This window comes from Phaseolus vulgaris, chromosome 2 (assembly GCF_000499845.2).
Source record: "Phaseolus vulgaris cultivar G19833 chromosome 2, P. vulgaris v2.0, whole genome shotgun sequence".
NCBI lineage: Eukaryota > Viridiplantae > Streptophyta > Magnoliopsida > Fabales > Fabaceae > Phaseolus > Phaseolus vulgaris.
In genome coordinates this window covers 39,326,937-39,333,939 of record NC_023758.2, presented here as the reverse complement: position 1 = coordinate 39,333,939, position 7,003 = coordinate 39,326,937, and the positions used below count along the sequence as shown (strand labels likewise).

The window sequence follows — 7,003 nt, the reverse complement described above, 5'->3', positions numbered from 1 at the left end:
TGACTAAAAAAGCTCTCACTTACTAATAGAACAAAAAATGGTTTCATTTGTGTTGATAAAAAAAAATATTGATTTTGATTATAAAAAAAAAACTTTAACTAACGTTATTAGCTGATAATATAATATTGACTTGTTTGAACAAAAGAATAACTTTGGTGATGACAACTGAAAAATTAACATGATCAACTTTAACGTGAAAGAAACATTCATTAATATTACTCATAAAAATAATATTATATTAAGTTAATAACACCTTAATGACTTATATGTGCTCTTGATTGGAATTTAATTGTGATATTTAAATTGAAGTTACATAGTCATATTTAAATTAAAAACAAACTAAGTAAAAATATGAAGAAAAGAGACATTTTTAAGAGAGTAGAAAATATGAAAATTTCAAAATATTTACTTTTTATTCTTTAATTTTAAAGAATCAAATTACTTTCACCAATTTTTAGAACTGTAATTTTTTTTTAAATTATATGTGTAAACAACATATTTTATAATAAAATATTTTAATTAGTTATAAAATAATTTTTTTGTAAGAATTTATTATCTAAATTCAAGGGGAAGGTAACTTTGTGGAATTTAAGTATGAAGTCTGAAGTCCGTATTTGTAACACTCTAGAAATATATTTAACTATTACAATACAAATCCTTCCTACAGACTTATATATAAGTTTTCGACACCTGTATGATCATTTGTTTGTGTACAAAGTACAATCATCGTAGTTCACAAAACAACAAGAAAAATAATCATAAGTTAATGAAAAAATGTTTCGTGACAAACTTAATTCATGCAAAAAGAACCATTCAGACTAATCATTTATAAACATTTATTTAAATTATGTCATATAAAATTTCAATATCAATTTCATCATTCATATATACCACACATGAATATATTTTCATTCACAATCATTGAATTTTATTTCAATCCACATTACTTTGATTTTGTTTTAATCACATTGACTACATGATAAGTATGCCCCTACCCGAGACTAACATCTAATCCATATATTAAGGATCAGGATAAGTTCAAACATCCAATACCGAGTGTCTACGGTGAGACCAAGTGTGTAGACCAAGTGTGTAGACCAAGTGTGTATGAACTCCCTCATCAACTTCTCACAACTTGATATTTTAGTCTATATGACTTAGATAATCAGTGAATCTAGATGATCTTTGTTAAACATAGGTTTTTCATACTTAATGTCATCAAACAACAACTTATACATTATCCAAAATGTATGACATCAATTTCATACAATTTTCATCATTCATATATAATACATATCATTCAATCACATAACATAAAAAATTATACCATTCAAGAACCTTTCCAACATCAAAACAATATTTAACTTCCAAACTATCAAAATCTAATATTTATACATGTTCACACAACGTAAAATCAAATAATTTTACACCGTTACAATATTGAGTAAAAATGTGTGAAGTGAGTAATATATAAAGAAAAAGACTCATAAACCTAATGTCTTAAGGTTTTAGGTTAAAAGTGATTTTAATATATTTTATATATGTATCGACTCATGACTCAAAACTCATTGAATTCACGTCTCTTAGATTAGGTACCGACTCTCTTCTATCACTACAAGAAAATCATCAAATAGAAACCAATTTTTAGAAACCAAAATAATTAGTTGCAATAGTAACTAAATTGGAGACCATTTTATAAACTAAAAAAAAAATTGATTTATAAATTAGTTTCTATTATTGTGAAATAGTTTCTAAATTGGTATCTAATTAGCTACCAAGGTTTTAACTACCAATTATTTAAATTCTAAATTTGATAGCAAAAAACTTAGTTGCTAATTAGATACAAATTTAGAAACCATTTAACAATAATAAAAAATAATTTAGAAACCAAAAATTTATTTAGTCCCTAAAATGATCTATAATTTAGTCACTCTAACAACTAATTATTTTTTGTCTCTAGAATTGGTTTCTATTTCATGATATTTTTGTAGTGTATACATTCACTCGAGGAACACAATATTAATAATTATAGTTTTATTATGAGAAGATTAAAACAAATTCGTATTTTTTCAAGAAATATAGTTTGTTTCACACGTGAGATTGTTATTAATTATTTGTTTATATATATAAAGTACATTTTTATGAAATTATTTAGAATAAATTACAAAATTACTTTCAGAGATAACTTTTTTGTATAAACTCTTTCAAAAATTACATTAGTTATACAACTATAGCATTTAAAATATGACAACCTTAGAAAAATATTCATAAGTTAAATTCTTACAAAAAGTCTTCTTGGACTTTTCATATTTGGAAAAGGATTAGGCTATTAATTATTCATACACCAAATGAATAAAGAAAAGTATAAATGTAAAGTTATGAATAAAAAAGAGTATAAATGTAAAGTTAAGAGAGAAATTTAGCATATATGGTATATTTATTACTCCTTTATTTTTTTCATTCAGTGTAATTTAATTAGCTGATAGTAGAATATTGACTTGTATGAACAAAATAATAACTTTAGTGATGACAACCGAAAAATTAACATGATCAACTTTAACGTACAAGAAACATTCATTAATATTACTCATAAAATATTATTGAGTCAATAACATCTTAATCACATATAAGTTAATGTGCTCTTAATTGAACTTTAGTTGTGATATTTCAATTGAACTTTAGTTGTGATATTTAAATTGAAGTTTGAGTCGTGATATTTAAATTGAAAACAAGCTAAGTAAAAATATAAAGAAAAGAGACATATATTTAAAGAATAGAAAATATGAAGATTTCAAAATATTTACTTTTTTTTTTTATAGTTTAATTTTAAATTATCAAATTATTTTCAATAATTTTTAGAATTATAATTTATTTTAAAATTATATGTCTAAACAACATATTTTATAATAAAATATTTTAATTATTTATAAAATAAATTATTTTGTAAGAATTTATTACCTAAATCCAAGGTTAAGGTAACTATGGAGAATTCAAGTATGGTGTCTTAAGTTCATATTGAGTAACGATGAGTGAGGTGAGTAATATATAAAGAGAAAGACTAACAAATCTAATGCTTTAATGTTTTAGGATGAATGTGATGTCAATGTCTCTTACATATATTGACTCATGACTCAAAATTATTGAATTTCCGTTTCTTAGGTTAGATACCGACACTCTTCCGTATACTCACTTGAGAAACACAACATTAACCGTTATAGTTTTTTAAGAGAATTACAACAAATTATTATTTTTTCTAAAAAATATAATTTATTTCACACTTCAATTGAGATTGTGATAATTATTTGTTAACGTATCAAATACATTTATAAAATTAGTTAGAATAAATTACAAAATTACTTGCAAAGATAAATTTAATTTTAAACTCTTTCAAAACTTACATTATTATACAACTATACCATTTAAAATATGACAACCTTGGATAAATATTCATAATTTAAATTATCACAAAAAGTCTTGTTGGACTTTCCATATTTGGAAAAAGGATTAAGCTATTCAAGTATTCATACACCAAATGACATAAAAAAAGAGAGTATAAATGTAAAGTTAAGAGAGAAATTTAGCATATGGTTTATTTATTATTCCTTTGTTTTTTCTTTCAACGTAATTTAATGTTTCTATGCGAAGACGGAATCTTCTATATTTCTTTAAGAATATTTACTTAATTATCTTTTTTTTATAACCAATTAAATTTTGGAGATCCTCACATCACATTGGTAACAAAAGTCCTATAATCATTATATATATTGAGTCCAAGGCTAATTGAAGAAGCCACATTGGTATCCATGAAAACAATGGGGTTGTTCTAATTTTTCATAGCATCTTTAACGCTAGTGTTGTCTGTTTCACTGGGAAATTCAAAGTATCAATCCCCAAATATCGAACAATTCCTCATTTGTCTCAGAAAATTTTCAAATGCTACAGTACCTCAAGCCATATACACCCCAGAAAACGCCTCATACACCTCTATCTTAAACTTGCACATTCACAACAAACGATACAAGACACAAAGCATGCCAAAACCTCTTGCCATCATAACTGCCCAAAGTGAGAATCATGTCCAAACAACAGTTACATGCGCAAGATCAAATGACATTCAAATCAGAATCCGAAGTGGTGGCCATGACTATGAAGGTCTTTCATATGTCTCAGACGTGCCGTATGTCATTCTTGACATGTTTCCTCTTCAATCAGTTGATGTGGACATAGAGAGTAGCACAACATGGGTTCAGGCTGGAGCCACACTTGGTCAACTTTATTACCAAATAGCAAAGAAAAGCAACGTGCATGCCTTCCCAGCAGGGGTGTGTCCCACTGTGGGTATTGGTGGCCACTTTTCTAGTGGTGGTTATGGCAATTTGATGAGAAAATATGGTCTTTCTATTGATAACATCATTGATGCCAAATTGGTCAATGCCAATGGTTTTGTCCAAGATAGGAAGTCAATGGGGGAAGATCTCTTTTGGGCCATAAGAGGAGGTGGTGGGGCCAGTTTTGGTGTCATTGTTGCATGGAGGATCCAACTGGTCCCAGTACCCCCCACAAGTGACCGTGTTCAATGTCAAAAAAGCTGTGAAAGAAGATGCAACTGATGTTGCTTACAAATGGCAACTAGTTGCACCAAAACTAGACCGAGATCTTTTCGTACGAGCGCAGGCTGATGTGGTGAATGGAACAGTGATAGTCTCTTTCATTGGCCAATTTTTAGGCCCAATTGAAAGGCTTGTTCCTTTGGTGAATGAGGTCTTCCTTGAATTAGGTTTGAAACAAAGTGATTGCAAAGAAATGCCTTGGGTTCATTCCACCACTTTTTGGTCTAATCTTCCAAATGATACCTCTATTGAAACTTTGCTACCAACTTCTAAAGAGCCAACTGCAATGTACTTTAAGAGCAAGTCAGATTATGTGAAAACCCCCATCCCAAAAACGGCCTTAAAAGACATTTGGGATTTGATGACTAAATATAACAACATTTGGATGCAGTGGAACCCTTATGGAGGGAGAATGGAGGAAATTTCACCAGCTGCAACCCCTTTTCCTCACAGGAAAGGGAACTTGTTCCTGATCCAGTACTATGTGTCCTGGACTGAAGATGGTGTTGAAGCCAATAATCGTTACATGAACTATTCGAGGTCGTTTTATGAGTTTATGACCCCTTTTGTTTCAAGGTCTCCAAGGGAAGCATTTATGAATTATAGGGATATTGATATTGGTGCCAAACATCCAAGTAATTCAAGAAGCTTGAAAGAGGCTAGCATATATAGAGTCAAGTTCTTCAAGGAAAATTTTGATAGATTAGTGCGTGTGAAGACAAGTGTTGATCCTTCCAATTTCTTTACCCATGAACAAAGTATACCACCTACATCCGGTTACTTTTAAAATTGACCACATTTCTTAATTTCATGAATTAATAAGATCAAATTATTTGGATGTGTTTTTTATATTTGTGATATTTTTAATTTTGAGTCATACTTCGTTAGTTTTTTTTTTTTTAAAAAATTGGTTTAAATTTATTTGTTATCCTTATAGTTTTATGTCTTTATAAAATTTTAATTATAAAAAACTATATATACACATTTTAATTTAACATAATATAAGTAAAAAATAGTTAATAAAAAATTTAATGTTTTAAAATACAGTATTCCCATCAAACAAAGATTATTTTCCCTCGAAGATTAGATAGATACTATAATCAAACTTCAGTCAAAATATTTTGTTTCGTATTAAGTTTATTGGTACGTATATAGTAATTAAGAAAAGAGATTATATTATTTTTTTCCATTTCAAAAGAGATTAGTTTTAAATGAGAAACCTATTTCAGTACAAAAAAAAAACTATTTAATAACTTATTTAACTTGTTAATTTTTAAATGTATTTTTATTTTTATTTTAGGAATAAATAACAGTACATTATATTTATAGTGACATTGATCACAAACTTTTTCTATATAATAAGTTATTTTGGTAAAAATTAATTTTAAAGTTATATAAAATTTAATTTATAATCAATTGACAACATAAACCTATTTGTTGGCTCGTCATTAGTATAATTACAAGAAAATAAAATTATTAAATAATAATTAATTTTACACAAATATCATTACAAGAAAATCACTACATATCAACTAATTTTAAAAATAAAAAATAATTAGTTATTATATTAATTAAGTTATATAATATTTTGTAAATTAAAAGTTTCGGTATCTAAAATAGTTTTTATTATTGATAAAAAAATTATAAACTTGTTTTTAATTTGGTATCTAATATTAGCTATAAAAATTTTAGTCATAACTCCCCGATAAACACAAACACATAACTCTTGGTACCTTTTTCTTTCCTTTTTCTCTCCAACTCTCTTCCTTGTCTCTTGACTTCTCAATCCATACATCATCTATTGTAAAATCTGATTGCACCACATTGTAACCGAAGAGTTATGGAACATTTCTATCCGAATAAATTATTAAATAGAGTAAGTTCATATTTGCTCTAAAGATTCTTTATTCTCTATTTTTTCTTAGGATTTAGTCATCAATTTTGGTGGGTTCGGTTGAGAAAATTAATCCTTTTAACTTATTCTACTATATATTCAATTTCTGTTTTGTTTGAATAATTTGCATTAGGCCCTTATATCTTGAAGCTTATCTAAATTGAGAGGCTAAAATTGTAGAGGTTGCTTGGAAAGCAAACAATTAAGGTAAGAAAAACTAACTTTAACTTTCAATAGCACAAAAGGCTAGAAGATCTTAATGTGGATGGGACGTGGTCCCAAATTTCAATTTCTCTTGTAGAGATGTTATTTAATAAAATTGTTTGATTTAATTTATTATGACATGAATACTTTTAAAAGACTATATGCTTTTCACTCGTTTTGGATGTCTTCTTCTAGCTTTTTTCTTTTGCATAATTTTGAACCATATGTCTCATTCATATCTCTTTTGGTTTAGCTTCCATTCTTTACTTTTTCTAGTTTTTGTTTAAAATTTCTC

General features: G+C 27.1%; 1 pseudogene; it reads left to right on the top strand.

Moving 5' to 3' along the window:
* Nucleotides 1-3,803: 3,803 nt before the first annotated feature.
* LOC137809481 (berberine bridge enzyme-like 17) lies at nt 3,804-5,397 on the top strand (annotated as a pseudogene).
* Nucleotides 5,398-7,003: the final 1,606 nt, after the last annotated feature.